We start from the raw sequence: 16,046 nt of genomic DNA on the forward strand, positions 1-16,046 counted from the left end.
GGTGGGCCCTGATGGTGGGCCTCCACAAAACACATATGTGAATATAAACTCTTCAAAAGTCATTGGCAAATATTAAGTCATCAAACTAAGGAAAAATAGAAGAGAGGTGAAATATAAGCTGGTTTAAGGGGGGGTGGGACAGGTAGAGCTGGATAGAGGGCCAGTGATAGGTGGAGATTGCCAAAAGATGTCACAGACAAAAGGCCAAAGAGGTGTTGATGGTGGTGATATTAGCTAAGAAATGTGCTAATGGTGACAGTAAGGGTAGAAAGCAGGACAAGCAAGGTCCAGATAGCCCTAGTGGGGTGGGGTGGGGGGAAGGGAAGGGATCGAAATGGGCTAAAAGGTAGAGATAAAACAATGGATGGAAATACATTTAAAAATAATGGAAATAGGTGGGAAATTATTTCCACCATTTCCATTATTTTTAAATGTATTTCCATCCATTGTTTTATCTCTGCCTTTTAGCCCATTTCGATCCCTTCACCCCACCCCACCCCACTAGGACTATCTGAACCTTGCTTGTCCTGCTTTCTACACTTAATGTCAGCATTAGCACATATCTTAGCTAATATCACCACCGTCAACATCTCTTTGTCCTTTTGCCGATGATATCTTTTGGTTATCTCCACCCATCACTGGCCCTCTATCCAGCTCTTCTTGTCCCACCACCCCCCTTAAACCAGCTTATATTTCACCTCTCTTCTATTTTTCCCTAGTTCTGTGGAAGGGTCATACGGACTCGAAACGTTAACTGTGTTCCTCTCCGCAGATGCTGCCAGACCTGCTGAGCTTTTCCAGGTATTTTTATATTTGTTTTTGCTTTGGATTTCCAGCATCCGCAGTTTTTTGCTTTTATATTGAGTCATCAAACTCTGGTGTGAAACACAGCAGGTGAAGATTACACTAGAGGGAGCTGTTTCCTAACTTATAAATTATTAACCTACCTTCATTTTTCCTGAGCCACAGATCTTTATATCCCGTTTTATTCGTGTTGTTTTGGAAATTAAAGCTCGTTAGTGATAAAATATCCCACCCCCCCTCCACCCCAGCCTTGAATCTGTCACCTTTATTGTTACTGCACATCTATCCATTTTTTTGATTAAATGCTTCAGTCTTTGTGCTTTTCTTTGCCCTACTTAGTTGTTTTATACTTTTGAATATTATGATGAATGATAATTATATTGGATGAAACATTTATCACCAGTTTCTATTTCTTCCCTTCACACATCCCACCCCCCAAAATTACCCAGACACCTTCTGCCTTTTTAACACATTATTACTCATGTGGTTTCCATTATTTCTGTACAGCTGCGGCCGGGTGTCTCTGGAGAGGGAGCACGCGGTGTCTGCTGGCATCATCGAGGCCTTCCGTGCCCGGTGGACACTGCGGGGACTGGGGTGCTTTGTTGACCCCTTTAATCACATTTTGGTTTGATGTTTGTAAGGTTCCTTTAAAGTTTTTCCTTGATTTTACGGCTGACCTGACTTAGGGGCTGTGCTTGATTTCTCCCTCGTTATTGTTAATTTAGTTAATTGTTTTAACTCTACAAGAGTTACACCTCTGATTCTCAACCAGCTCCCAGTCAGCATGCCCCCTTCAATCCAGAATCCTGGCTCCTGGCAGTTTCTTCATTATCTCCCTCACGCGTGAAAACATCTTCTCTATATCTACCTTGTCAAACTCCTTCATAATTTTAAAGACCTTGATCAGGTCACCCCCTCAGCCTTGACTTTCCACCCTTCCTGATTGCTGTGCCTTCTCAGTCCTGCTATTCTCCATGTAAATCTTCTTTTGCACTTTTTTCCAGGCGTTTCTATTGTTAAGTAAGCAGGAGATGTTGTAAAATGATACTTTCACTGTGACCCCATCATACTCATTGTTTCAGTGTCAGCCTTTGGTAACGTCAGTTTTTACAAAATAGAGTAGGGCGACAACAACTTGCCTTTATATAGCGTCTTCATTATCATAAAGCATCCCAACACTCTTCACAGAGGGTTATTGGACCAAATTTGATACGGAGACACCTAAGAGATAATAGGACAGGTGACCAAAAGCTTGGTCGAAGGGGTGGATTTTACAGAGTGTCTTAAAGGAGCAGAGAGAGAGGGAGAGCCCTACAGTTTTAGGGAAGGGATTTCGGGATGCACAAAAGGCCAGAATTGGAAGAACACAGTGATAGTGGTTGCAAGGCCAGATCACCACCACCTTCTCAAGGGCAATTAGGGATGGGCCCAGCCAGTGATGCCTACATCCCATGAATGAGGGGGGAGGCCATGGAGGGATTTGACAAGATTGTGGGTTGATTGACTGTCCCTTCCCTCTTCTTAGTAGCTGAAGGCTAAACACCATTGGTGTGAAAAGAACAGAGGAAACACAAAATGAATAGGTTCCGTTTTCTTAACACTTATGACCACAGCTGGTGTTAATTGCTGCGCAAACCAAATCCCAGAGGGAAACTTGGCTTATGGGTCATACCTTTTTTGTTTGTATTATGAAAACCCACAAATAAACACCTTCCAGGCAACACTCCCTTATACGTGTCTACTATGAAATCTAGTAATATTACACATTGCTGCAGCTTCAATAAAGGTGTACCACATGACCTTTACCCTCTTCCACTCTGTAGTGGAATCCACTGCTTGCTGCAGCCCAAGACTTTTTTGGCTTGACTTGATGGGTGATTCAAACTGCATCCTCTCCCAGCCCAGAGCTCCAGGTATCTCTAGCTCAACAGCTATGTCCAGCTATACAGCAACTCCAATATACATTTTTTTTTCTTTCATCTCCATTCCATTATTCTCACACCTCTCTGAAACTCAAACCTTTCCAAATAAAAGATCTTTCATGTTTCCATCTTGTTTTTGCTTTTTTTAAAATTCATTCAGGGGATGTGGGCTTCATTGGGTGGGCCAGTGTTTATTGCTCATCCCTAGTTGCCCTAGAGCATGTGGTGGTGAGCTGCTTTCTTGAACTGCTGCAGTCCCTGTGGTGTAGGTACACCCCCATTGTGCTGTTAGGGAGGGAGTTCCAGGATTTTGACCCAGCGACAGTGAAGGAATGACAATATATTTCCAAGTCAGGATGGTGAGTGACTTGGAGGGGAACTTCCAGGTGGTGGTGTTCCCATGTATCTGTTGCCCTTGCCCACCTAGATGGTAGTGGCTGTGGGCTTGGGAGGTGCTGTCGAAGGACCCTTGGTGAATTCCTGCAGTGCATCTTGTAAATGCTGTTACTGTGTGTCAGTGGTGGAGGGAGTGAATGCTTGTGGATGTGGTGCCAATCAAGGGGGGCTGCTTTGTCCTGGATGGTGTCGAGCTTCTTGAGTGTTGTGGGAGCTGCACTCATCCAGGCAAGTGGGGAGCATTCCATCACACTCCTGACTTGTGCCTTGTAGATGGTGGACAAGCTTTGGGGAGTCAGGAGGTGAGTTACTCATCGCAGGATTCCCAGCCTCTGACCTAACCTATATGGCTGGTCAAGTTTAGTTTCTGGTCAATGGTAACCCCCAGGATGTCGATAGTGGGGGATTCAGTGATGGTAATGCCATTGAACGTCAAGGGGCAATGGTTGGATTCTCTTGTTGGAAATGGTCATTGCCTGACACTTGTGTGGCACGAATGCTACTTGCCATTTGTCAGCCCAACCCTGGATATTGTCCAAGTCTTGCTGCATTCGGACATGGACTGCTTCAGTATCTGAGGAGTCGCAAATGATGCTGAACATTGTGCAATCATCAGCGAACATCCCCATTTCTGATCTTATGAAGGAATGTCATTGATGAAGCAGCTGAAGATGGTTGGCCCTAGGACACTACCCTGAGGAACTCCTGCAGTATTGTCCTGGAGCTGAGATGACTGACTTCCAACAACCACAACCATCTTCCTTTGTGCTAGGTATGAATTCCAATCAGTGAAGAGTTTTCCCCGATTCCCATTGACTCCAGTTTTGCTCGGGCTTCTTGATGCCACACTCAGTCAAATGCTGCCTTGATGTAAAAGGCAGCCACTCTCACCTCACCTTGGGAGTTCAGCTCTTTTGTCCATGTTTGAACCAAGGCTGTAATGAGGTCAGGAGCTGAGTGACCCTGGCGAAATTGGGTGTCAGTGAGCACGTTATTGCTAAGCCAGTACTTCATGATAGCACTGTTGATGACCCCTTCCATTACTTTACTGATGATTGAGAGTAGACTGATGGGAATTGGCTGGGTTGGATTTTTCCTGCTTTTTGAGTACAGGACATACCTGGGCAATTTTCCACATAGCCGGATAGATGCCAGTATTGTAACTGTACTGGAACAGCTTGGCTAGGGGCGCAGCAAGTTCTGGAGCACAAGACTTCAGTACTATTGCCGGAATATTGTCAAGGCCCATAGCCTTCGCACTATCAATGCCTTCAGCCGTTTCTTGATATCAAGTGGAGTGAATCAAATTGGCTGAAGACTGGCATCTGTGATGCTGGGAACCTCCGGAGGAGGCCGAGATGGATCATCCACTCTGCACTTCTGGCTGAAGATTGTAGCAAATGCTTCAGCCTTATCTTTTGCACTGATGTGCTGGGCTCCCCCATCATTGAGGTTGGGGATGTTTGTGGAGGCTCCTCTTCCATTGAGTTGTTTAATTGTCCGCCACCATTCACAACTGGATGTGGCAGGACTGCAGAGCTTAGATCTGATCTGTTGGTTGTGGGATCACTTAACTCTATCTATTGCATGCTGTTTGGCACGCAAGTAGTTCTGAGTTGTAGCTTCACTAGGTTGATGCCTCATTTTTAGGTATGCCTGGTGCTGCTCTTGGTATGCCCTCCTGCACTCTTCATTGGGTCAATAAAATATATTATCCCCAGTACTGTTTACCTATGGAGCTCCTGCAAGATGAAAACATGTCTCTTGATGCCTCTGACTCCCCTTTGATATTCAAACAAGCTCTCAACTTATCTAAGAATGCAGATGTTAGATCTAACCTCTTCACTTGCACCTCAACCTAACACCTCTATCCTTTTCAAGTTTTAAACCTCCCAGACAATCTGACTCCTATCAATCTCTTGCCCAGCTTAATTAAATCGCACACACACACCCACACACACAGACACCCAGCCTTCTTTACAGAATAACACAACATTCCCCAAAATATTAAAAAACATAACATCCATTCTCACATTGTTGCAAGTGTTGTGGTGCCAACATTATAGAGTCAGCCATAGGAAATTCAAATCAGATGTTGGTCGAAAGCAACATGGACTGTTCCAAGTTTGGCATAGCTGAAGTAAAAACTTGCAGAAAGGACATATTTTATATCATGTGGAGGTGACAAATAAGCCAAAGGACTAATTCTCTGGTTCTTATTAATGCCGCCAACCACCCTCCCACCCCCCCTACCACCAATAGCAGCTGGTTTCTAGATAGCTTCTGGTTAGCAGTTCTCAGCATTGTTCAACCCCCTCAAGATTACAAACCCTTGGCAGGTTTTTCCTCTCTATATCTGTGTTCACTCATTACCAGCTCAGTATAAGCATACATGAAGCCTTATTATTGTTTGAGTAAATGTAGGCCCCGTTCGAGAAAATCCATATTATCTATAAGTTACATTTTGCTTCTCAGAGTCAGGATTCATTTGAAAGAACATGAGGTTCTGTTTCTAATGGATGCATACGGACATACAAATTAGGAGCAGGAGTGGACCATTCCGCCCCTCAAGCCTGATTCCCGGGATAAGGCGGTTACCTTATGAGGAAAGGTTCACCATTCAATAAGATCATGGCTGATCTGGTTGTGGTCTCAACTCCATATTCCACCTACCCCCAATAACTTTTGACTCCCTTGTTAGTCAAGAATCTATCTACCTCTGCCTTAAAAATATTCATTGACCCAGCCTCCACTGCTCTACAGGGAGGAGAGTTCCAAAGATTCACAACCGTCTGAGAGAAAAAATTCCTTCTCATCCCCGTCTTAAATTGGAGACGCCTTATTTTTAAACCATGTCCCCTAGTTCTAGTCTCTCCCACACAGGGAAACATCCTCTCAGCATCCACCCTGTCACGTCCCCTCAGGATCTTATATGTTTCAACAAGGTCAATTCTCAATCTTCTAAACTCCAATGGATACAAGCCCAATCTGTCCAACCTTTCCTCATGAGGTCACCACTTAACCCAGGAATCTGTCAAGTGAACCTTCTCTGAACTGCTTCTCTGAACACATTTATACTCAGTCACCTGGTTAAGGCTGATTGAAATTTTCTCATGGTAAAGGGGGAAGGGACAATATCAGGGCCTATCCCAAAATCTATCTGGAAAACAATTAAGCAAATAGATGCTGAAATTCCATGGAGATTCTCAGAATCTACTCTCACAATTTTAGGGAAGGCCAGTAGAATCCTTGGAGATCTTTACGGTCATTATATGTTTGTGGGCGTATATCCCTTGACATGAGAGTAACATTTTCCTGTCATTTTGGACCTCCTTCACTCCAGGTCACACCAATGTACTGGCCAATCTTTAACCCTCAACCAACATCACTAAAAACAGTCTGTCCGCAAGCATGACCCAGACCTCCCTGTCGCTTGCCATTTCAACACTCCACCCTGTTCTCATGCCCACATGTCTGTCCTTGGCCTGCTGCAATGTTCCAGTGAAGCTCAACGTAAACTGGAGGAACAGCACCTCATCTTCCGATTAGGCACTTTACAGCCTTCCGGACTGAATATTGAGTTCAACAATTTTAGATCATGAACTCTCTCCTCCATCCCCACCCCCTTTCCGATCCCCCTTTTTTTCCAATAATTTATATAGATTTTTCTTTTCCCACCTATTTCCATTATTTTTAAATGTATTTCCATCCATTGTTTTATCTCTACCTTTTAGCCTTTTTCGATTCCTTCACCCCACCCCAGCCCCACTAGAGCTATCTGTACCTTGCTTGTCCTGCTTTCTACCCTTAATTAGCACATTCCTTAGATAATATCACCACCTTCAACACCTTTTTGTCCTTTTGTCTGTAACATCTTTTGGTTATCTCCACCTATCACTGACCCTCTATCGAGCTCTACTTGTCCCACCCCCACCTTAAACCAGCTTATATTTCACCTCCCTTCTATTTTTACTTAGTTCTGTTGAGGAGTCATACGGACTCGAAACGTTAACTGTGCTCCTCTCCGCAGACGCTGCCAGACCTGCTGAGTTTTTCCAGGTATTTTTATTTTTATTTTTGTTTTGGATTTCCAGCTTCCGCACTTTTTTGCTTTTATCACTAAAAACAGATTATCTCCTCGTTATCATTAAAGCACTTTTTTGATTATCCGAAGCTGTGATAAAGACAAATTCTTTCCTTCACAAAGGAAAAAAAAAGACTTGAATTTGTATAGCGCCTTTCACAGCCATTGAAATACTTTTTAAAGTACAATTGCTGTTGTAATGAAGGGAGTGCAGCAGCTAATTTGTGCACAGCAAGCTCCCACAAATAGCAATGTGGTCATGACAATTTCATCTGTTTTTGTGATGTTGCCTGAGGCATAAATATTGGTCAGGACACCAGGGATGAGACCCCTGTTCTTTGAAATAGTGCCATGGGATCTTTTACACCCATCTGAGAGAGCAGATTGGTTTAACATTACATCTGAAAGATGGCACCTTCCACAGTGCAGCACTCCCTCCGCACTGGCACTGAAGTGTCAGCCTGGATTTATGTGCTCAAATCCTGGAGTGGGATTTGAACCTGCAACCTTCTGACTCAGAGGCAAGGGTGATGCACACGGAAGGGGAAGGGTTGCCTGCACCCAGTGAGATCTCCACTCTTTCTCAGTGACCTTGCAATGAAATGTGGAGAAGCCCCCTGCTTGGAAATATATCGCCGTTCCTTCACTGTCACTGGGTCAAAGTCCTGGAACTCCCTCTCTAACAGCACTGTGGGTGTACCTACACCACATGGACTGCAGCGGTTCAAGGAGGCAGCTCACCACCACCTTCTCAAGGACAATTGGGGATGGGCCATGTTGCTGACCTGGCCAGCAATGCCCACACCCCATGAGTGAATAAAAAGTGTCCAGCTGCACCCAGCCAGCAATGTGGTTTATAGTATTCGAGGACCAAACACTTGCTCCTCAGATAGAATCATACAATCACACAGTGCTGAAGGAGGTGATTCAATCCACCACATCTGTGCCAGCTCTTGGGTAGAGCTTTCCATCTAGTGCCAATCCCCTGATGTACCCAAAGCTGGAGCACTCTATTTTAGAGTGAACTGAGTTGCTCCAGAATGCAGGATAATTAGGTGGGGGTTAGAGATAAACTGGGACTACCTCCTGCTCAATGCTGAGGCTGTCGACAGTGCATTGTGCTATGTTAGTGCCATGGAAGTTTAGTTAAATATGTTATTTACTGAGTTCCTCATGAACTAGATATGAGACAGAAGTGTACAGAGGTTGTGGGTGGACTATCTGTTGTCAGTCACACTTTTGAGGAGCTTCTCGTTTCCCTTAAAGTTGCTGCTGGTTGGCCATAACCTTGATCCTCCAAATTTCTAACCTGGCGGAAGCCAGGAGCAGACCAGTGGAACTTCAACGAGTGTTTTGGAGCTGTTTCTGTAGGGAAGAAAGTGGACCTTTTTGGAATCAGTGGGCCCTCTCATCCATGGCTACCACCAGAACAGACAGGAGTAAAAGTTACAATGGGATCTTAAGTGTCAGCTCACTTGTGGCATGAATTTGCTGGTTAGGATCATCACAGTTTTGCTAAATGCGTTATAAGGCATTGTAATAGCATTTCCCTATCAGCTTGTTATAGCATCACAGAGAGGCAATGTCTTGCTGCCTGGCAACTAACTTGGGAGTCAACCCAGCTGGCCCAGGATAAGTTTCAAACGGTGAATAGGTATGAGTCATGTAGCCTCACTCTATTATTGAAAATGCCAACCCATCCCCTTGGAGCTGGTTTTCCCAAGCTTACCCACCCCACTGTCCCGCCACCTTCAATAACATAACTTGGCAGTTTGGAGGCAGCTTCTGCAGGAGATTCAAATTTCCAACACTATAACCCCCTCCCCACCCAACCCAACCCCACTGGGGGTTAAATATCATTAGTAGCTCTCTCATCTTCCCAAGTCAACAAGTGGTGGGTTCAAGTCCCACTCCAGAGACTTGAGCTCAAAATCTAGGCTGACTTTCCCTAGTTTTCAAATCCCTCCATGACTTTGTCCCCCCCTCCCTATCTCTGTAATGTCCTCCAAACCTACAACCCTCCTTGCTCTCTGTGTTCCTCCTGTTCCAGTTTCTTATGCCACCCTGATTTTAACTTCTTCACCAGTGGTAGCCATGTCTTCATCTCCCTGGGCCCTAAGTTCTGGAATTATATCTCTAAACCTCTCTGATAGTCTACCCTCTTTAAGATGCTCCATAAAACCGACCTCTTTGACCAAACTTTGGGTTATCTCATCTGATAACTCCGTATGTGGCTCAGTGTCAAACTTTGTTTGATAAGGGCTTTTGTGAAGCACTTTGGGATGTTTAACTGCAATGAAGAGAGGGGGTAGGCCATTGAGGTTTAAATTTTCAAAGTGCTCAGAGACCTGTCCTTGAAGTCACCATAGTCAGGAAATGTTCGCCTCTACTGCATCCCACAAGTTTCATGGTCGATACCCATGCAACCTACATCTGGGACACACCCTCCCTGTCGCTTGCCATTTCAACACTCCACCCTGCTCTTATGCCCACATATCCGTCCTTGGCCTGCTGTGATGTTCCAGTGAAGCCCAACGCAAACTGGAGGAACAGCACCTCATCTTCCGACTAGGTACTTTACAGCCTTCCGGTCTAAATACTGAGTTCAACAATTTTAGATCATGAACTCTCTCCTCCATCCCCACCCCCTTTCCGATCCCCCTTTTTTCCAATAATTTATGTAGATTTTTCTTTTCCCACCTATTTCCATTATTTTTAAATGTATTTCCATCCATTGTTTTATCTCTACCTTTTAACCTATTTTGATCCCTTCCCCCCACCCCACCCCCACTAGGGCTATCTGTACCTTGCTCGTCCTGCTTGCTACCCTTAATGTCCCCATTAGCACATTTCTTAGCTAATATCACCACCGTCCTATCACTGGCCCTCTATCCAGCTCTACTTGTCCCACCCCCTCTTAAACCAGTTTATATTTCACCTCCCTTCTATTTTTACTTAGTTCTGTTGAAGAGTCATACGGACTCGAAACGTTAACTGTGTTCCTCTCCGCAGATGCTGTCAGACCTGCTGAGTTTTTCCAGGTATTTTTACTCTAGCCTAGAGTTGTGATTATTTAAGAACATAAGAAATAGGAGCAGGAGTAGACCATTCAGCCCCTCGAGCTCCCTCCACCATTCAATAAGATCATGGCAGCTCTGATTGTGACCTCAAAGCCATTTTTTTTTTTTGCCTGCCCTTTGACTTTCTTGTTGATCAGAAAACTGTCTAACTCAGCTTGAATACATTCAATGTCCCAGACTCCACTGCTCTCTGGGGAAGAGAATCCCGAGGATTAACCCTCTGAGAGAAGAAATTCCTCCTCATCTCCAGTTTAAGTGGGAGATCCTTATTTTTAAACAGCTTCCCCAGTGGTTAAACTTGGGAAATAAATGGGAAGCTATTGAACCTCCACTGAGGAGACTCGATGTCCATGATTGGGAACTTCAAAACGCTCTGGCCGTTGACCATTGCAGATGGCTGGGACTTGACATCAGCCAGGGCAGTGCAGCTCATTGGGCTGCCTGCCTCCAACAAGGATATTGAGAAAGAGGAGAGTGGACCAATGAATGGTTAGCATTTGGAATGCCCTGCCTGATGGACTTGGAAGTAGCCTTCAGGAGAGAATATAGTATACACCTAAGGTGAAAAAATGCAGAGATATTGGAGAAGACCGAGGGAGTGGGGCTGACTGGACTGCTCTTTTCAAGAGTTGGCACACACTCGATGGGCCGAATGAACCCCTTCTGTGCCGTGTTACTCTATGATTCTATGATGCTATAAACCAACTCACTCCAGCACCAGATGGTGACAGTTGGTTCATCAATGCTCACAGAACAATGGAAGAGTGATTGGTGGTTAAACCTGGGGCACACGACACCCTGACATTCCAGGAGCTACCTCCATAAGAGCCCAATCCGAGCTCTCCCAGACCCTAAAATGGCGAGGGGGTGAGCCACTAATTGACCTCCGTCAGGGTTTCAGCGAGGAGGTTCCTCAGCCCCTGCCACCCACCCCAGTTGATATCCTCACCCGGGTGCAGGGTTTTGGCTGCAAAGTAGGCGGGACAGGTATGCGCCATCTCCAGCTATCGGGCAAGGGCCTATCTGCTGGACCTTGTGGCTAAGTTGCTTCCGGCAGACTTCTGAAGTTTCTCAATGGGAATGAAATGGGCGGCGGTGGGCTGGAGAGAGCGGTGACCCAGTCCTTGTAGGAATCGGAAGAGGGTAATGTGAGAAAGGGACTGAGATCGAGGTGGGATTTGAACAAAGACCAGCTGTGTGAAGGAACCGTGGCTACATCAGAGCTCTCTCAGGTCAGGTATCACACAGAGATAAAAGGCACTGCAGTCACAAAGGGGATTTTCTACCAGTCCCTGAGCAGGAAACCCCAATGAAAACGGAACTGATAAATAAATGATGAAAGTCTTGCACAAAAACAAGAAACCTTGCTCGCAGATGAAAGACGCTATTTGGCACAAGTGGGATAAATGAACTTCCAAAGGCATCCCTAAGTATGAAATTCAATTGAACATGAAAGAGAGAGACAACGGAATCAGAGATTCCAGGCAATCTAACAACACCGTGGGCTCCAGTTATAGGCTGTAGAACCCTGAGGAAAGCAAGTGGGGACAGCGGAAAAAGATATTTGGAATTCCCCCAAAGGAAAAGTCTAATCCTGTAACATGTATGGAAGCAGGAACAAAAACACATTTAAAAAAGCTGCTACTCACAAGTAGGAAAGAAAGACATACAGACAGACATACAGACAGGCATACAGACAGGCATACAGACAGACAGACATATAGACAGACAGACATACAGACAGACATACAGACAGACAGACAGACAGACAGAAAGACATACAGACAGACAGACAGAAAGACATACAGACAGACATACAGACAGACATACAGACAGACATACAGAAAGACATACAGACAGACAAACAGACAGACATACAGAAAGACATACAGACAGACATACAGACAGACATACAGACAGACATACAGACAGACAAACAGACAGACATACAGACAGACAGGCAGACAGACAGACATACAGACAGGCAGACAGAAAGACATGCAGAGAGGCAGTAGGAATGAACTTGCATTGCTATAGCACCTTTCCTGGCCTCAAGACATCACAAAGTCCTGTACAGCTATTGAACTAATTTTGAAGTAGTCATTTGGTAGTACAGAACTTGAGTATTGCTGAAACAAACAGTATAATGTGTTGCTCCTCCATTACTGTTAATAATTTATTGCCCGCTGTCCTGATGAGTCTAAATCGAAAAGCTTTGATAACATGTCTCTCTTTTCAGCAATCGTCAATTTTGAATTGTAGCCACTGTTGGATTGTAATGTATGTCTTCCTGAGGAGAGCAGAAACGCTTGAAGGATATCCTCAAAGCATCCTTGAAGAGGTCAAACATCCCCACTGACCCATGGGAGACCCTGGCCTGTACCTGATCAAAACGGAGAAGCCTCATTTGAGAAGGCACTGAACACATCGAGAGACTTCATCAGGAATGTGCAGAGACAAAGTCGAGACATTGGAGTGGGCGCACAAACCTCCAAGCAACCCATTTATACAACCCATCAAGCAGGATGCCCCACATCAGGCAGATCACACACTGGACTTATCAGCCATCTCAGAACCCAACAAATCGGGATGGAAGCGAGTCATCCTCAATCCTGAGGGACTGCCTCAGAGGGAATGTATGTAAAGGCATTGGTTGCAGAGGGGAATGATAAATTGGAAACTCACTAAATAAAAAAGAAGCCCACCATGGCAAAATAAAAATGAGGATGTGAGTGAGGGGGAAAATTAATAAAGGAGGAACTAGAGCAATGGGAGCATTGAAGAGTGAAGAATGCGGATAGTGAGGGACAGAGCAAAGGGAGCATTGAAGAGTGAAGAATACGGATAGTGAGGGACAGAGCAATGGGATTATTGAAGAGTGAAGAATACGAGAGTGAGGGACAGAGCAATGGGATTATTGAAGAGTGAAGAATACGAGAGTGAGGGACAGAGCAATGGGATTATTGAAGAGTGAAGAATACGAGAGTGAGGGACAGAGCAATGGGATTATTGAAGAGTGAAGAATACGAGAGTGAGGGACAGAGCAATGGGATTATTGAAGAGTGAAGAATACGAGAGTGAGGGACAGAGCAATGGGATTATTGAAGAGTGAAGAATACGAGAGTGAGGGACAGAGCAATGGGATTATTGAAGAGTGAAGAATGTGAGAGTGAGGGACAGAGCAATGGGATTATTGGAGAGTGAAGAATACGAGAGTGAGGGACAGAGCAATGGAATTATTGAAGAGTGAAGAATACAGAGAGTGAGGGACAGAGCAATGGGAGTATTGAAGATTGAAGAATACGAGAGTGAGGGACAGAGCAATGGGATTATTGAAGAGTGAAGAATACAGAGAGTGAGGGACAGAGCAATGGGATTATTGAAGAGTGAAGAATACGAGAGTGAGGGACAGAGCAATGGGATTATTGAAGAGTGAAGAATACAGAGAGTGAGGGACAGAGCAATGGGAGTATTGAAGAGTAAAGAATACGAGAGTGAGGGACAGAGCAATGGGATTATTGAAGAGTGAAGAATACAGAGAGTGAGGGACAGAGCAATGGGAGTATTGAAGAGTGAAGAATGCGGATAGTGAGGGACAGAGCAATGGGATTATTGAAGAGTGAAGAATACAGAGAGTGAGGGACAGAGCAATGGGATTATTGAAGAGTGAAGAATACGAGAGTGAGGGACAGAGCAATGGGATTATTGAAGAGTGAAGAATACAGAGAGTGAGGGACAGAGCAATGGGAGTATTGAAGAGTGAAGAATGCGGATAGTGAGGGACAGAGCAATGGGATTATTGAAGAGTGAAGAATGCGGATAGTGAGGGACAGAGCAATGGGATTATTGAAGAGTGAAGAATACGAGAGTGAGGGACAGAGCAATGGGATTATTGAAGAGTGAAGAATACGAGAGTGAGGGACAGAGCAATGGGATTATTGAAGAGTGAAGAATACGAGAGTGAGGGACAGAGCAATGGGATTATTGAAGAGTGAAGAATACGAGAGTGAGGGACAGAGCAATGGGATTATTGAAGAGTGAAGAATACGAGAGTGAGGGACAGAGCAATGGGATTATTGGAGAGTGAAGAATACGAGAGTGAGGGACAGAGCAAAGGGAGCATTGAAGAGTGAAGAATACGAGAGTGAGGGACAGAGCAATGGAATTATTGAAGAGTGAAGAATACAGAGAGTGAGGGACAGAGCAATGGGAGTATTGAAGAGTGAAGAATACGAGAGTGAGGGACAGAGCAATGGGATTATTGAAGAGTGAAGAATACAGAGAGTGAGGGACAGAGCAATGGGATTATTGAAGAGTGAAGAATACGAGAGTGAGGGACAGAGCAATGGGATTATTGAAGAGTGAAGAATACAGAGAGTGAGGGACAGAGCAATGGGAGTATTGAAGAGTGAAGAATACGAGAGTGAGGGACAGAGCAATGGGATTATTGAAGAGTGAAGAATACAGAGAGTGAGGGACAGAGCAGTGGGAGTATTGAAGAGTGAAGAATGCGGATAGTGAGGGACAGAGCAATGGGGTTATTGAAGAGTGAAGAATACAGAGAGGAGGGACAGAGCAATGGGATTATTGAAGAGTGAAGAATACGAGAGTGAGGGACAGAGCAATGGGATTATTGAAGAGTGAAGAATACAGAGAGTGAGGGACAGAGCAATGGGAGTATTGAAGAGTGAAGAATGCGGATAGTGAGGGACAGAGCAATGGGATTATTGAAGAGTGAAGAATGCGGATAGTGAGGGACAGAGCAATGGGAGTATTGAAGAGTGAAGAATACAGAGAGTGAGCGACAGAGCAATGAGATTATTGAAGAGTGAAGAATACGAGAGTGAGGGACAGAGCAATGGGATTATTGAAGAGTGAAGAATACAGAGAGTGAGGGACAGAGCAATGGGATTATTGAAGAGTGAAGAATACAGAGTGAGGGACAGAGCAATGGGATTATTGAAGAGTGAAGAATACAGAGAGTGAGGGACAGAGCAATGGGATTATTGAAGAGTGAAGAATACAGAGAGTGAGGGACAGAGCAATGGGGTTATTGAAGAGTGAAGAATACGAGAGTGAGGGACAGAGCAATGGGATTATTGAAGAGTGAAGAATACAGAGAGTGAGGGACAGAGCAATGGGAGTATTGAAGAGTGAAGAATACAGAGAGTGAGGGACAGAGCAATGGGATTATTGAAGAGTGAAGAATACGAGAGTGAGGGACAGAGCAATGGGATTATTGAAGAGTGAAGAATACAGAGAGTGAGGGACAGAGCAATGGGAGTATTGAAGAGTGAAGAATACAGAGAGTGAGGGACAGAGCAATGGGGTTATTGAAGAGTGAAGAATACAGAGAGTGAGGGACAGAGCAATGGGATTATTGAAGAGTGAAGAATGTGAGAGTGAGGGACAGAGCAATGGGATTATTGAAGAGTGAAGAATGTGAGAGTGAGGGACAGAGCAATGGGAGTATTGAACAGTAAAGAATGTGCAGAGTGAGGGACAGAGCAATGGGATTATTGAAGAGTGAAGAATACAGAGAGTGAGGGACAGAGCAATGGGATTATTGAAGAGTGAAGAATACAGAGAGTGAGGGACAGAGCAATGGGATTATTGAAGAGTGAAGAATGTGAGAGTGAGGGACAGAGCAATGGGATTATTGAAGAGTGAAGAATGTGAGAGTGAGGGACAGAGCAATGGGAGTATTGAACAGTAAAGAATGTGCAGAGTGAGGGACAGAGCAATGGGATTATTGAA

Source organism: Cetorhinus maximus, chromosome 4 (genome assembly GCF_964194155.1).
Source record: "Cetorhinus maximus chromosome 4, sCetMax3.hap1.1, whole genome shotgun sequence".
Classification (NCBI taxonomy): domain Eukaryota; kingdom Metazoa; phylum Chordata; class Chondrichthyes; order Lamniformes; family Cetorhinidae; genus Cetorhinus; species Cetorhinus maximus.